The 13844-nt window shown below is 35.7% G+C and overlaps 10 non-coding genes across 10 annotated transcripts; all 10 read right to left on the bottom strand.

Annotated features, from left to right (window-relative positions):
* Positions 1-1333: 1333 nt before the first annotated feature.
* Positions 1334-1405, bottom strand: TRNAD-GUC (transfer RNA aspartic acid (anticodon GUC)). The gene has a single exon. It is a non-coding gene; the product is annotated as a tRNA-Asp (tRNA).
* Positions 1406-2040: 635 nt separating this feature from the next.
* TRNAD-GUC (transfer RNA aspartic acid (anticodon GUC)) lies at positions 2041-2112 on the bottom strand. The gene has a single exon. It is a non-coding gene; the product is annotated as a tRNA-Asp (tRNA).
* Positions 2113-3457: 1345 nt separating this feature from the next.
* TRNAD-GUC (transfer RNA aspartic acid (anticodon GUC)) lies at positions 3458-3529 on the bottom strand. Its single transcript has one exon. It is a non-coding gene; the product is annotated as a tRNA-Asp (tRNA).
* A 634-nt stretch (positions 3530-4163) lies between these two features.
* On the bottom strand, positions 4164-4235 carry TRNAD-GUC (transfer RNA aspartic acid (anticodon GUC)). Its single transcript has one exon. It is a non-coding gene; the product is annotated as a tRNA-Asp (tRNA).
* A 1345-nt stretch (positions 4236-5580) lies between these two features.
* On the bottom strand, positions 5581-5652 carry TRNAD-GUC (transfer RNA aspartic acid (anticodon GUC)). Its single transcript has one exon. It is a non-coding gene; the product is annotated as a tRNA-Asp (tRNA).
* Positions 5653-6996: 1344 nt separating this feature from the next.
* TRNAD-GUC (transfer RNA aspartic acid (anticodon GUC)) lies at positions 6997-7068 on the bottom strand. Its single transcript has one exon. It is a non-coding gene; the product is annotated as a tRNA-Asp (tRNA).
* A 1345-nt stretch (positions 7069-8413) lies between these two features.
* TRNAD-GUC (transfer RNA aspartic acid (anticodon GUC)) lies at positions 8414-8485 on the bottom strand. The gene has a single exon. It is a non-coding gene; the product is annotated as a tRNA-Asp (tRNA).
* A 1344-nt stretch (positions 8486-9829) lies between these two features.
* TRNAD-GUC (transfer RNA aspartic acid (anticodon GUC)) lies at positions 9830-9901 on the bottom strand. The gene has a single exon. It is a non-coding gene; the product is annotated as a tRNA-Asp (tRNA).
* Positions 9902-10540: 639 nt separating this feature from the next.
* On the bottom strand, positions 10541-10612 carry TRNAD-AUC (transfer RNA aspartic acid (anticodon AUC)). Its single transcript has one exon. It is a non-coding gene; the product is annotated as a tRNA-Asp (tRNA).
* Positions 10613-12673: 2061 nt separating this feature from the next.
* Positions 12674-12745, bottom strand: TRNAD-AUC (transfer RNA aspartic acid (anticodon AUC)). Its single transcript has one exon. It is a non-coding gene; the product is annotated as a tRNA-Asp (tRNA).
* Between the last annotated feature and the right edge of the window lie 1099 nt (positions 12746-13844).

Genomic DNA, 13844 nt, shown 5'->3' with positions numbered 1-13844 from the left:
ATCCGTTAAACAGTGCTCACCTCCTTGGGGTTAAGGCATACCCTCGATCAATTCACAGTATTGTAATAGGCAGATTTGCTGCTTTTGGTTAGGACAAGTAATCTTTTTTCCTAAATATTACAATACAGAAATTCCTAGCCAAAAACAATCAGTTTTATCAAGAAATTATTTCTTTGAAATAAATATCTATCTATCGATCTGTCTATCTGGCTATCTTTCTAACTATCAATATATATATTTATATATATCTATATATATATATATATAATCAGCTCACTTTATCATTTGCAGCTTATAACTATTAGCCACCAGGGGTCACTACTAACCAAAAGCAGTCATTCTACTTGTAAATTGTGCCAATCGAGTGGAACAGCAGCCTAGGATTCACCACTGCTTCATCTCATTTTCCAAGAGAATGCAGATGTAAAGTGTTTTTGATGGTACGCCTGTGCAAATTGAAATATTCAGAGCATATTCTGAATTTCAGTTAACACATCAGTAAGCATTTTGTCCATCTGTGAATTCAACCTTTTTTCTCAATCGGAATAGGCAAGGATAATGACAGATATATTTTACAATGTTAGAAAGTGCATCATTTTATTTAATTGTGTGAATAAAAGGAATCGCCTCCCCGTCGGGGAATTGATCCCCGGTCTCCTGCGTGACAGGCGGGGATACTGACCACTATACTAACGAGGACTTATCGGCATCAGTTAAACAGTGCTCACCTCCTTGGGGTTAAGGCATACCCTCGATCAATTCACAGTATTGTAATAGGCAGATTTGCTGCTTTTGGTTAGGACAAGTAATCTTTTTTCCTAAATATTACAATACAGAAATTCCTAGCCAAAAACAATCAGTTTTATCAAGAAATGATTTCATTGAAATAAATATCTATCTATCGATCTGTCTATCTGGCTATCTTTCTAACTATCAATATATATATTTATATATATCTATATATATATATATAATCAGCTCACTTTACCATTTGCAGCTTATAACTATTAGCCACCAGGGGTCACTACTAACCAAAAGCAGTCATTCTACTTGTAAATTGTGCCAATCGAGTGGAACAGCAGCCTAGGATTCACCACTGCTTCATCTCATTTTCCAAGAGAATGCAGATGTAAAGTGTTTTTGATGGTACGCCTGTGCATATTGAAATATTCAGAGCATATTCTGAATTTCAGTTAACACATCAGTAAGCATTTTGTCCATCTGTGAATTCAACCTTTTTTCTCAATCGGAATAGGCAAGGATAATGACAGATATATTTTACAATGTTAGAAAGTGCATCATTTTATTTAATTGTGTGAATAAAATGAATCGCCTCCCCGTCGGGGAATTGAACCCCGGTCTCCCGCGTGACAGGTGGGGATACTGACCACTATACTAACGAGGACTTATTGGCATCAGTTAAACAGTGCTCACCTCCTTGGGGTTAAGGCATACCCTCGATCAATTCACAGTATTGTAATAGGCAGATTTGCAGCTTTTGGTTAGGACAAGTAATCTTTTTTCCTAAATATTACAATACAGAAATTCCTAGCCAAAAACAATCAGTTTTATCAAGAAATTATTTCATTGAAATAAATATCTATCTATCGATCTGTCTATCTGGCTATCTTTCTAACTATCAATATATATATTTATATATATCTATATATATATATATAATCAGCTCACTTTACCATTTGCAGCTTATAACTATTAGCCACCAGGGGTCACTAGTAACCAAAAGCAGTCATTCTACTTGTAAATTGTGCCAATCGAGTAGAACAGCAGCCTAGGATTCACCACTGCTTCATCTCATTTTCCAAGAGAATGCAGATGTAAAGTGTTTTTGATGGTACGCCTGTGCATATTGAAATATTCAGAGCATATTCTGAATTTCAGTTAACACGTCAGTAAGCATTTTGGCCATCAGTGAATTCAACCTTTTTTTATCAATCGGAATAGGCAAGGATAATGACAGATATATTTTACAATGTTAGAAAGTACATCATTTTATTTAATTGTGTGAATAAAAGGAATCGACTCCCCGTCGGGGAATTGAACCCCGGTCTCCCGCGTGACAGGCGGGGATACTGACCACTATAGTAACGAGGACTTATTGGCATCCGTTAAACAGTGCTCACCTCCTTGGGGTTAAGGCATACCCTCGATCAATTCACAGTATTGTAATAGGCAGATTTGCTGCTTTTGGTTAGGACAAGTAATCTTTTTTCCTAAATATTACAATACAGAAATTCCTAGCCAAAAACAATCAGTTTTATCAAGAAATTATTTCATTGAAATAAATATCTATCTATCGATCTGTCTATCTGGCTATCTTTCTAACTATCAATATATATATTTATATATATCTATATATATATATATAATCAGCTCACTTTACCATTTGCAGCTTAAAACTATTAGCCACCAGGGGTCACTACTAACCAAAAGCAGTCATTCTACTTGTAAATTGTGCCAATCGAGTGGAACAGCAGCCTAGGATTCACCACTGCTTCATCTCATTTTCCAAGAGAATGCAGATGTAAAGTGTTTTTGATGGTACGCCTGTGCATATTGAAATATTCAGAGCATATTCTGAATTTCAGTTAACACATCAGTAAGCATTTTGTCCATCTGTGAATTCAACCTTTTTTCTCAATCGGAATAGGCAAGGATAATGACAGATATATTTTACAATGTTAGAAAGTGCATCATTTTATTTAATTGTGTGAATAAATTGAATCGCCTCCCCGTCGGGGAATTGAACCCCGGTCTCCCGCGTGACAGGTGGGGATACTGACCACTATACTATTGAGGACTTATTGGCATCCGTTAAACAGTGCTCACCTCCTTGGGGTTAAGGCATACCCTCGATCAATTCACAGTATTGTAATAGGCAGATTTGCTGCTTTTGGTTAGGACAAGTAATCTTTTTTCCTAAATATTACAATACAGAAATTCCTAGCCAAAAACAATCAGTTTTATCAAGAAATTATTTCATTGAAATAAATATCTATCTATCGATCTGTCTATCTGGCTATCTTTCTAACTATCAATATATATATTTATATATATCTATATATATATATATATATAATCAGCTCACTTTACCATTTGCAGCTTATAACTATTAGCCACCAGGGGTCACTAGTAACCAAAAGCAGTCATTCTACTTGTAAATTGTGCCAATCGAGTAGAACAGCAGCCTAGGATTCACCACTGCTTCATCTCATTTTCCAAGAGAATGCAGATGTAAAGTGTTTTTGATGGTACGCCTGTGCATATTGAAATATTCAGAGCATATTCTGAATTTCAGTTAACACGTCAGTAAGCATTTTGGCCATCAGTGAATTCAACCTTTTTTTCTCAATCGGAATAGGCAAGGATAATGACAGATATATTTTACAATGTTAGAAAGTACATCATTTTATTTAATTGTGTGAATAAAATGAATCGACTCCCCGTCGGGGAATTGAACCCCGGTCTCCTGCGTGACAGGCGGGGATACTGACCACTATACTAACGAGGACTTATCGGCATCAGTTAAACAGTGCTCACCTCCTTGGGGTTAAGGCATACCCTCGATCAATTCACAGTATTGTAATAGGCAGATTTGCTGCTTTTGGTTAGGACAAGTAATCTTTTTTCCTAAATATTACAATACAGAAATTCCTAGCCAAAAACAATCAGTTTTATCAAGAAATGATTTCATTGAAATAAATATCTATCTATCGATCTGTCTATCTGGCTATCTTTCTAACTATCAATATATATATTTATATATATCTATATATATATATATAATCAGCTCACTTTACCATTTGCAGCTTATAACTATTAGCCACCAGGGGTCACTACTAACCAAAAGCAGTCATTCTACTTGTAAATTGTGCCAATCGAGTGGAACAGCAGCCTAGGATTCACCACTGCTTCATCTCATTTTCCAAGAGAATGCAGATGTAAAGTGTTTTTGATGGTACGCCTGTGCATATTGAAATATTCAGAGCATATTCTGAATTTCAGTTAACACATCAGTAAGCATTTTGTCCATCTGTGAATTCAACCTTTTTTCTCAATCGGAATAGGCAAGGATAATGACAGATATATTTTACAATGTTAGAAAGTGCATCATTTTATTTAATTGTGTGAATAAAATGAATCGCCTCCCCGTCGGGGAATTGAACCCCGGTCTCCCGCGTGACAGGTGGGGATACTGACCACTATACTAACGAGGACTTATTGGCATCAGTTAAACAGTGCTCACCTCCTTGGGGTTAAGGCATACCCTCGATCAATTCACAGTATTGTAATAGGCAGATTTGCAGCTTTTGGTTAGGACAAGTAATCTTTTTTCCTAAATATTACAATACAGAAATTCCTAGCCAAAAACAATCAGTTTTATCAAGAAATTATTTCATTGAAATAAATATCTATCTATCGATCTGTCTATCTGGCTATCTTTCTAACTATCAATACATATATTTATATATATCTATATATATATATATAATCAGCTCACTTTACCATTTGCAGCTTAAAACTATTAGCCACCAGGGGTCACTACTAACCAAAAGCAGTCATTCTACTTGTAAATTGTGCCAATCGAGTGGAACAGCAGCCTAGGATTCACCACTGCTTCATCTCATTTTCCAAGAGAATGCAGATGTAAAGTGTTTTTGATGGTACGCCTGTGCATATTGAAATATTCAGAGCATATTCTGAATTTCAGTTAACACATCAGTAAGCATTTTGTCCATCTGTGAATTCAACCTTTTTTCTCAATCGGAATAGGCAAGGATAATGACAGATATATTTTACAATGTTAGAAAGTGCATCATTTTATTTAATTGTGTGAATAAAATGAATCGCCTCCCCGTCGGGGAATTGAACCCCGGTCTCCCGCGTGACAGGTGGGGATACTGACCACTATACTATTGAGGACTTATTGGCATCAGTTAAACAGTGCTCACCTCCTTGGGGTTAAGGCATACCCTCGATCAATTCACAGTATTGTAATAGGCAGATTTGCTGCTTTTGGTTAGGACAAGTAATCTTTTTTCCTAAATATTACAATACAGAAATTCCTAGCCAAAAACAATCAGTTTTATCAAGAAATTATTTCATTGAAATAAATATCTATCTATCGATCTGTCTATCTGGCTATCTTTCTAACTATCAATATATATATTTATATATATCTATATATATATATATATATAATCAGCTCACTTTACCATTTGCAGCTTATAACTATTAGCCACCAGGGGTCACTAGTAACCAAAAGCAGTCATTCTACTTGTAAATTGTGCCAATCGAGTAGAACAGCAGCCTAGGATTCACCACTGCTTCATCTCATTTTCCAAGAGAATGCAGATGTAAAGTGTTTTTGATGGTACGCCTGTGCATATTGAAATATTCAGAGCATATTCTGAATTTCAGTTAACACGTCAGTAAGCATTTTGGCCATCAGTGAATTCAACCTTTTTTTCTCAATCGGAATAGGCAAGGATAATGACAGATATATTTTACAATGTTAGAAAGTACATCATTTTATTTAATTGTGTGAATAAAATGAATCGACTCCCCGTCGGGGAATTGAACCCCGGTCTCCCGCGTGACAGGCGGGGATACTGACCACTATACTAACGAGGACTTATTGGCATCCGTTAAACAGTGCTCACCTCCTTGGGGTTAAGGCATACCCTCGATCAATTCACAGTATTGTAATAGGCAGATTTGCTGCTTTTGGTTAGGACAAGTAATCTTTTTTCCTAAATATTACAATACAGAAATTCCTAGCCAAAAACAATCAGTTTTATCAAGAAATTATTTCTTTGAAATAAATATCTATCTATCGATCTGTCTATCTGGCTATCTTTCTAACTATCAATATATATATTTATATATATCTATATATATATATATATATAATCAGCTCACTTTATCATTTGCAGCTTATAACTATTAGCCACCAGGGGTCACTACTAACCAAAAGCAGTCATTCTACTTGTAAATTGTGCCAATCGAGTGGAACAGCAGCCTAGGATTCACCACTGCTTCATCTCATTTTCCAAGAGAATGCAGATGTAAAGTGTTTTTGATGGTACGCCTGTGCATATTGAAATATTCAGAGCATATTCTGAATTTCAGTTAACACATCAGTAAGCATTTTGTCCATCTGTGAATTCAACCTTTTTTCTCAATCGGAATAGGCAAGGATAATGACAGATATATTTTACAATGTTAGAAAGTGCATCATTTTATTTAATTGTGTGAATAAAAGGAATTGCCTCCCCGTCGGGGAATTGATCCCCGGTCTCCTGCGTGACAGGCGGGGATACTGACCACTATACTAACGAGGACTTATCGGCATCAGTTAAACAGTGCTCACCTCCTTGGGGTTAAGGCATACCCTCGATCAATTCACAGTATTGTAATAGGCAGATTTGCTGCTTTTGGTTAGGACAAGTAATCTTTTTTCCTAAATATTACAATACAGAAATTCCTAGCCAAAAACAATCAGTTTTATCAAGAAATGATTTCATTGAAATAAATATCTATCTATCGATCTGTCTATCTGGCTATCTTTCTAACTATCAATATATATATTTATATATATCTATATATATATATATAATCAGCTCACTTTACCATTTGCAGCTTATAACTATTAGCCACCAGGGGTCACTACTAACCAAAAGCAGTCATTCTACTTGTAAATTGTGCCAATCGAGTGGAACAGCAGCCTAGGATTCACCACTGCTTCATCTCATTTTCCAAGAGAATGCAGATGTAAAGTGTTTTTGATGGTACGCCTGTGCATATTGAAATATTCAGAGCATATTCTGAATTTCAGTTAACACATCAGTAAGCATTTTGTCCATCTGTGAATTCAACCTTTTTTCTCAATCGGAATAGGCAAGGATAATGACAGATATATTTTACAATGTTAGAAAGTGCATCATTTTATTTAATTGTGTGAATAAAATGAATCGCCTCCCCGTCGGGGAATTGAACCCCGGTCTCCCGCGTGACAGGTGGGGATACTGACCACTATACTAACGAGGACTTATTGGCATTAGTTAAACAGTGCTCACCTCCTTGGGGTTAAGGCATACCCTCGATCAATTCACAGTATTGTAATAGGCAGATTTGCAGCTTTTGGTTAGGACAAGTAATCTTTTTTCCTAAATATTACAATACAGAAATTCCTAGCCAAAAACAATCAGTTTTATCAAGAAATTATTTCATTGAAATAAATATCTATCTATCGATCTGTCTATCTGGCTATCTTTCTAACTATCAATACATATATTTATATATATCTATATATATATATATAGTCAGCTCACTTTACCATTTGCAGCTTAAAACTATTAGCCACCAGGGGTCACTACTAACCAAAAGCAGTCATTCTACTTGTAAATTGTGCCAATCGAGTGGAACAGCAGCCTAGGATTCACCACTGCTTCATCTCATTTTCCAAGAGAATGCAGATGTAAAGTGTTTTTGATGGTACGCCTGTGCATATTGAAATATTCAGAGCATATTCTGAATTTCAGTTAACACATCAGTAAGCATTTTGTCCATCTGTGAATTCAACCTTTTTTCTCAATCGGAATAGGCAAGGATAATGACAGATATATTTTACAATGTTAGAAAGTGCATCATTTTATTTAATTGTGTGAATAAAATGAATCGCCTCCCCGTCGGGGAATTGAACCCCGGTCTCCCGCGTGACAGGTGGGGATACTGACCACTATACTATTGAGGACTTATTGGCATCAGTTAAACAGTGCTCACCTCCTTGGGGTTAAGGCATACCCTCGATCAATTCACAGTATTGTAATAGGCAGATTTGCTGCTTTTGGTTAGGACAAGTAATCTTTTTTCCTAAATATTACAATACAGAAATTCCTAGCCAAAAACAATCAGTTTTATCAAGAAATTATTTCATTGAAATAAATATCTATCTATCGATCTGTCTATCTGGCTATCTTTCTAACTATCAATATATATATTTATATATATCTATATATATATATATATATAATCAGCTCACTTTACCATTTGCAGCTTATAACTATTAGCCACCAGGGGTCACTAGTAACCAAAAGCAGTCATTCTACTTGTAAATTGTGCCAATCGAGTAGAACAGCAGCCTAGGATTCACCACTGCTTCATCTCATTTTCCAAGAGAATGCAGATGTAAAGTGTTTTTGATGGTACGCCTGTGCATATTGAAATATTCAGAGCATATTCTGAATTTCAGTTAACACGTCAGTAAGCATTTTGGCCATCAGTGAATTCAACCTTTTTTTCTCAATCGGAATAGGCAAGGATAATGACAGATATATTTTACAATGTTAGAAAGTACATCATTTTATTTAATTGTGTGAATAAAATGAATCGACTCCCCGTCGGGGAATTGAACCCCGGTCTCCCGCGTGACAGGCGGGGATACTGACCACTATACTAACGAGGACTTATTGGCATCCGTTAAACAGTGCTCACCTCCTTGGGGTTAAGGCATACCCTCGATCAATTCACAGTATTGTAATAGGCAGATTTGCTGCTTTTGGTTAGGACAAGTAATCTTTTTTCCTAAATATTACAATACAGAAATTCCTAGCCAAAAACAATCAGTTTTATCAAGAAATTATTTCTTTGAAATAAATATCTATCTATCGATCTGTCTATCTGGCTATCTTTCTAACTATCAATATATATATTTATATATATCTATATATATATATATATATAATCAGCTCACTTTATCATTTGCAGCTTATAACTATTAGCCACCAGGGGTCACTACTAACCAAAAGCAGTCATTCTACTTGTAAATTGTGCCAATCGAGTGGAACAGCAGCCTAGGATTCACCACTGCTTCATCTCATTTTCCAAGAGAATGCAGATGTAAAGTGTTTTTGATGGTACGCCTGTGCAAATTGAAATATTCAGAGCATATTCTGAATTTCAGTTAACACATCAGTAAGCATTTTGTCCATCTGTGAATTCAACCTTTTTTCTCAATCGGAATAGGCAAGGATAATGACAGATATATTTTACAATGTTAGAAAGTGCATCATTTTATTTAATTGTGTGAATAAAAGGAATCGCCTCCCCGTCGGGGAATTGATCCCCGGTCTCCTGCGTGACAGGCGGGGATACTGACCACTATACTAACGAGGACTTATCGGCATCAGTTAAACAGTGCTCACCTCCTTGGGGTTAAGGCATACCCTCGATCAATTCACAGTATTGTAATAGGCAGATTTGCTGCTTTTGGTTAGGACAAGTAATCTTTTTTCCTAAATATTACAATACAGAAATTCCTAGCCAAAAACAATCAGTTTTATCAAGAAATGATTTCATTGAAATAAATATCTATCTATCGATCTGTCTATCTGGCTATCTTTCTAACTATCAATATATATATTTATATATATCTATATATATATATATAATCAGCTCACTTTACCATTTGCAGCTTATAACTATTAGCCACCAGGGGTCACTACTAACCAAAAGCAGTCATTCTACTTGTAAATTGTGCCAATCGAGTGGAACAGCAGCCTAGGATTCACCACTGCTTCATCTCATTTTCCAAGAGAATGCAGATGTAAAGTGTTTTTGATGGTACGCCTGTGCATATTGAAATATTCAGAGCATATTCTGAATTTCAGTTAACACATCAGTAAGCATTTTGTCCATCTGTGAATTCAACCTTTTTTCTCAATCGGAATAGGCAAGGATAATGACAGATATATTTTACAATGTTAGAAAGTGCATCATTTTATTTAATTGTGTGAATAAAATGAATCGCCTCCCCGTCGGGGAATTGAACCCCGGTCTCCCGCGTGACAGGTGGGGATACTGACCACTATACTAACGAGGACTTATTGGCATCAGTTAAACAGTGCTCACCTCCTTGGGGTTAAGGCATACCCTCGATCAATTCACAGTATTGTAATAGGCAGATTTGCAGCTTTTGGTTAGGACAAGTAATCTTTTTTCCTAAATATTACAATACAGAAATTCCTAGCCAAAAACAATCAGTTTTATCAAGAAATTATTTCATTGAAATAAATATCTATCTATCGATCTGTCTATCTGGCTATCTTTCTAACTATCAATATATATATTTATATATATCTATATATATATATATATATAATCAGCTCACTTTACCATTTGCAGCTTAAAACTATTAGCCACCAGGGGTCACTACTAACCAAAAGCAGTCATTCTACTTGTAAATTGTGCCAATCGAGTGGAACAGCAGCCTAGGATTCACCACTGCTTCATCTCATTTTCCAAGAGAATGCAGATGTAAAGTGTTTTTGATGGTACGCCTGTGCATATTGAAATATTCAGAGCATATTCTGAATTTCAGTTAACACGTCAGTAAGCATTTTGGCCATCAGTGAATTCAACCTTTTTTTCTCAATCGGAATAGGCAAGGATAATGACAGATATATTTTACAATGTTAGAAAGTACATCATTTTATTTAATTGTGTGAATAAAATGAATCGACTCCCCGTCGGGGAATTGAACCCCGGTCTCCCGCGTGATAGGCGGGGATACTGACCACTATACTAACGAGGACTTATTGGCATCCGTTAAACAGTGCTCACCTCCTTGGGGTTAAGGCATACCCTCGATCAATTCACAGTATTGTAATAGGCAGATTTGCTGCTTTTGGTTAGGACAAGTAATCTTTTTTCCTAAATATTACAATACAGAAATTCCTAGCCAAAAACAATCAGTTTTATCAAGAAATTATTTCATTGAAATAAATATCTATCTATCGATCTGTCTATCTGGCTATCTCTAACTATCAATATATATATTTATATATATATTTATATATATCTATATATATATATATAATCAGCTCACTTTACCATTTGCAGCTTATAACTATTAGCCACCAGGGGTCACTAGTAACCAAAAGCAGTCATTCTACTTGTAAATTGTGCCAATCGAGTAGAACAGCAGCCTAGGATTCACCACTGCTTCATCTCATTTTCCAAGAGAATGCAGATGTAAAGTGTTTTTGATGGTACGCCTGTGCATATTGAAATATTCAGAGCATATTCTGAATTTCAGTTAACACATCAGTAAGCATTTTGTCCATCTGTGAATTCAACCTTTTTTCTCAATCGGAATAGGCAAGGATAATGACAGATATATTTTACAATGTTAGAAAGTGCATCATTTTATTTAATTGTGTGAATAAAAGGAATCGCCTCCCCGTCGGGTAATTGATCCCCGGTCTCCTGCGTGACAGGCGGGGATACTGACCACTATACTAACGAGGACTTATCGGCATCAGTTAAACAGTGCTCACCTCCTTGGGGTTAAGGCATACCCTCGATCAATTCACAGTATTGTAATAGGCAGATTTGCTGCTTTTGGTTAGGACAAGTAATCTTTTTTCCTAAATATTACAATACAGAAATTCCTAGCCAAAAACAATCAGTTTTATCAAGAAATTATTTCATTGAAATAAATATCTATCTATCGATCTGTCTATCTGGCTATCTTTCTAACTATCAATATATATATTTATATATATCTATATATATATATATAATCAGCTCACTTTACCATTTGCAGCTTAAAACTATTAGCCACCAGGGGTCACTACTAACCAAAAGCAGTCATTCTACTTGTAAATTGTGCCAATCGAGTGGAACAGCAGCCTAGGATTCACCACTGCTTCATCTCATTTTCCAAGAGAATGCAGATGTAAAGTGTTTTTGATGGTACGCCTGTGCATATTGAAATATTCAGAGCATATTCTGAATTTCAGTTAACACATCAGTAAGCATTTTGTCCATCTGTGAATTCAACCTTTTTTCTCAATCGGAATAGGCAAGGATAATGACAGATATATTTTACAATGTTAGAAAGTGCATCATTTTATTTAATTGTGTGAATAAAATGAATCGCCTCCCCGTCGGGGAATTGAACCCTGGTCTCCCGCGTGACAGGTGGGGATACTGACCACTATACTAATGAGGACTTATTGGCATCAGTTAAACAGTGCTCACCTCCTTGGGGTTAAGGCATACCCTCGATCAATTCACAGTATTGTAATAGGCAGATTTGCTGCTTTTGGTTAGGACAAGTAATCTTTTTTCCTAAATATTACAATACAGAAATTCCTAGCCAAAAACAATCAGTTTTATCAAGAAATTATTTCATTGAAATAAATATCTATCTATCGATCTGTCTATCTGGCTATCTTTCTAACTATCAATATATATATTTATATATATCTATATATATATATATATATAATCAGCTCACTTTACCATTTGCAGCTTATAACTATTAGCCACCAGGGGTCACTAGTAACCAAAAGCAGTCATTCTACTTGTAAATTGTGCCAATCGAGTAGAACAGCAGCCTAGGATTCACCACTGCTTCATCTCATTTTCCAAGAGAATGCAGATGTAAAGTGTTTTTGATGGTACGCCTGTGCATATTGAAATATTCAGAGCATATTCTGAATTTCAGTTAACACGTCAGTAAGCATTTTGGCCATCAGTGAATTCAACCTTTTTTTCTCAATCGGAATAGGCAAGGATAATGACAGATATATTTTACAATGTTAGAAAGTACATCATTTTATTTAATTGTGTGAATAAAATGAATCGACTCCCCGTCGGGGAATTGAACCCCGGTCTCCCGCGTGATAGGCGGGGATACTGACCACTATACTAACGAGGACTTATTGGCATCCGTTAAACAGTGCTCACCTCCTTGGGGTTAAGGCATACCCTCGATCAATTCACAGTATTGTAATAGGCAGATTTGCTGCTTTTGGTTAGGACAAGTAATCTTTTTTCCTAAATATTACAATACAGAAATTCCTAGCCAAAAACAATCAGTTTTATCAAGAAATTATTTCATTGAAATAAATATCTATCTATCGATCTGTCTATCTGGCTATCTCTAACTATCAATATATATATTTATATATATATTTATATATATCTATATATATATATATAATCAGCTCACTTTACCATTTGCAGCTTATAACTATTAGCCACCAGGGGTCACTAGTAACCAAAAGCAGTCATTCTACTTGTAAATTGTGCCAATCGAGTAGAACAGCAGCCTAGGATTCACCACTGCTTCATCTCATTTTCCAAGAGAATGCAGATGTAAAGTGTTTTTGATGGTACGCCTGTGCATATTGAAATATTCAGAGCATATTCTGAATTTCAGTTAACACATCAGTAAGCATTTTGTCCATCTGTGAATTCAACCTTTTTTCTCAATCGGAATAGGCAAGGATAATGACAGATATATTTTACAATGTTAGAAAGTGCATCATTTTATTTAATTGTGTGAATAAAAGGAATCGCCTCCCCGTCGGGGAATTGATCCCCGGTCTCCTGCGTGACAGGCGGGGATACTGACCACTATACTAACGAGGACTTATCGGCATCAGTTAAACAGTGCTCACCTCCTTGGGGTTAAGGCATACCCTCGATCAATTCACAGTATTGTAATAGGCAGATTTGCTGCTTTTGGTTAGGACAAGTAATCTTTTTTCCTAAATATTACAATACAGAAATTCCTAGCCAAAAACAATCAGTTTTATCAAGAAATGATTTCATTGAAATAAATATCTATCTATCGATCTGTCTATCTGGCTATCTTTCTAACTATCAATATATATATTTATATATATCTATATATATATATATAATCAGCTCACTTTACCATTTGCAGCTTAAAACTATTAGCCACCAGGGGTCACTACTAACCAAAAGCAGTCATTCTACTTGTAAATTGTGCCAATCGAGTGGAACAGCAG

The sequence above is a fragment of the Lissotriton helveticus genome, chromosome 1_2, assembly GCF_964261635.1.
Source record: "Lissotriton helveticus chromosome 1_2, aLisHel1.1, whole genome shotgun sequence".
NCBI classification, from domain to species: Eukaryota; Metazoa; Chordata; class Amphibia; order Caudata; family Salamandridae; genus Lissotriton; species Lissotriton helveticus.
Note: the sequence above shows the minus strand (reverse complement) of the source record. Positions and strands in the feature narration are given on the sequence as shown.